Source organism: Pteropus alecto, unplaced genomic scaffold (genome assembly GCF_000325575.1).
Source record: "Pteropus alecto unplaced genomic scaffold, ASM32557v1 scaffold35, whole genome shotgun sequence".
Lineage (NCBI taxonomy): Eukaryota > Metazoa > Chordata > Mammalia > Chiroptera > Pteropodidae > Pteropus > Pteropus alecto.
The window spans coordinates 13,286,154-13,289,121 of record NW_006437828.1 but is presented as its reverse complement, the minus strand read 5'-3'; positions in this window follow the sequence as shown (position 1 = coordinate 13,289,121).

The following is a 2,968-nucleotide window of genomic DNA, read 5'->3' as shown; positions in this document are numbered from 1 at the left end:
GGAGGGGTAGGGGAGGGGGTGAGCCTCGCAGCCGCGTGGGGTGGCGTGCGCTCTCTCTTCCTCGCCCACCTGGCTTTTATTTCTCTCTTTTTCTCAAATATGGGTATTTTTCCTTCCTTTGGATTTGAAAATATATTATAAAAACACTTTCGTCAGAATTGACTGTGTCTACAATATCTGTCTTCCAGGTCACGAATGTCACGGTCATTGTAAGCAGCTTCCATACAACTCGCTGAGTTTATTCTTGGAGAGACCGTGGGTGCTAACAGCATGCGTAGGGTATGTCCCTTTGTCACATTTTATACGACTGGCTTGGCTAGAGGTCTGTGGGACCTCTTTACCTATATTTATGTTTTGTGCATTTGTAAATCTAGTCTTAGGTCGTGTAGCTATTAATATAGACAATACACTTTATTTTAATCTATTACTGTATTTTAATATTAAACTTAGATTGAATGAAAAATATTTATTTTGACCTTCTAACTTGTCCATTGCATTGTCAATGAGAAAACCGCAGGCCCGTAACGCCTAATGTCTAATTATCAAATTTTAGAATGTTTCCGGATTGTTGAGGTATCAGCAGGAGTCACTGAAAACTTTTCACCGGAGGAATTACATAAATACCTAGGTTTTCCAAAAGTCAGATTATTCTGGGGTATTTTTATATAACCCAGTGAAAGCGTCACTAGCTTTTTATTTTAAAAAAGAACCTGAGACATTATTTTAAACGCGACAGCTAAAAATTCCAGAGTTTTGAACAGGGGAGCGATGGGGTGGGATTTGATTCGTAAAACGTCCGCCTGACGTTTTGCATGGAGGAAGGGCCTCCCTGGGCCGGGGAGTGGCGGGGACACCAGCAGGAAGTGGTCGTGTTGCTCTAGGACCCAGGGTGCTGAGTCACCTGGGGGACCGCGATGCCATTTCCTAAGTTGAAACAGACCGGAGGCAGGTGCGCGTTTGGGGAGATGTATCGACTAGACTATGCTGTGCTGACAGTCAAAGAATCCTATGGCTTAAGCAGATGGGCTTGCACTGGTTCAGAAGTTCTGCCATCTTGGCCGTATTCAGGCCAGAGGAAAAAGCAACGGGCGGCCTTTTTTATTTTCGTTTTTATTTTTCTGGGCGAGGCAACCCTTGTTTGACCTCACAGATTGCAAGGAACTTGTCAGCTTACAGTCCCTTATTTTTTATTTTTTACACCTGCAGCCCCTGGTCTCCCTGGGGTGGAGGGCTGCCTTTTAAACGCAGACTTGGGCTTTCATCTCGCGGTTCTCTCTTTCTGTGAGAGGTGCCAGAAATGGAGGGGAAGCAGGAGACATAGCCTGAGGCTTCACGGCAGGACGTGTCCTGGACGGGACGTCCACCGAGCCTCTGAGTCGGGTGACAGTGTGAGTGTGCCGTGGAGCCTGTCGTTCAGGGGAGTTATGAGGGCCAGGTGCAGAAATTCGGAAGTCACCCAACCAGACAGGGGTGTAAGCCATGGGGACAAGTGACAACGGGGATAGGGGCCGATAGAGAGGTGAAGAGGAAGCGAGCGAGGGCCTGGTGACACTTGGAGTTGCTCGTAAAGACGTTCGTCCAGATTTTCTTCTCATTTTTGTAGGCGGCTGTGTTTTTTAAACCTAAACATGGGATGCGGCAGAAATATTCGCACCCACCCAGTCTTATTTTCCCCGGTGACTAGTCAACAGCTCTGCACTATTTATGTATTAATCCAGATTTTACGGTCTAATTTTAGATGCTGCTGATATCGCCTGCTAAAATTTGACATTTGCTTGGTTTTACTTCTGAACTCCAAAATATGCCGCACAGATTTGTCGACTCCCGATCCTTGATACCCTTTATTTACTTATTGTAGATATATATCGCATCGAGTATTAGTAGTAAACTATTAATTTTTAAAGCATTAATTAGTGAATGTACAATATTTTTTCTTCTTTCACAATTGGTCTTGTAACTTTTCCGCTGGCATCACATGTGGATTCTGCTCGATGAATTTTGTAAGTGCCTCGTCGAGTGTTCCACAAAATATTCTCACGATTGGGATTACAAATGTGATAATGGAAGATGATTGATCAGTCTGCGCATAAAATCACCTATATAATATTTTTAAAGGAACGAGGACATGGGGGAATTGCACATAGTAACAATAAGTTACGTCGTGGCTCCACGAACATGCCATTGTGTGCTTGTTAGCAGAGTGGAATATGGACTTCTATTTGCAAAGACACACACAGGCGATGCAGATTCTTCCGTGCTGCGTTTTTTACGTGAGGCAGACCCGGCCCCCAGCACCTGAAACGCCGGTCCCGCCTAGGGGTCTGTCAGGAGGCCCTCACAGTTCTGGTGGACTCGACCCAAACCGGCCAGCTCCGATCCCCGACACACTGCAGGGCAGGAAGCCCTGTCCCCAGCCGCGGGGTCAGGAGGAAATTGGAGGCTGCGGGTCACAGAGGCCTGTCACTTTCCAGGGTCTTTTCTCTGCTTCGTAAAGGGCTCCCTGAAAAGGGAAATCTGTCGCAGTGCTGGAGAAAACCCAGACCGCAGACAGGGAGAAATGAGGAGAAACGCTTGAGGGTTTCGAGTTTGTTTTCTCCAGTTACGGTTCTTCGGTGAGTGGGAGTCGGCCAGCGCCCCCAGTTCTGTTCACAACGCCCGAGCGTGTCAGGGTCTGAACCCCGTTCTGGGCTCCACAGGGAAGGCCGGGCGAGCTCTGTGCGGGATTCGGTTCCCTTCCACGCCTGTCAGCTGATCCGTCTGTTCGCACCGATAGGTGATAGGTGATCAGCAGGCCAGATCGGGGACCGGCGCGCACCGTCTGCTCAGCGCAGCGCGTCTGCGCTCACTCTCTGTGTGACCTTGACCCGTGGGAAAGCGCCAGGTGACTGCGAAGCGGACACTGGAAAGGAGTCGCGGGGAGGGGGTCGCCACCAGCGGGGGGGAACGCTGCGTGGGGGGGCAGGGGGGC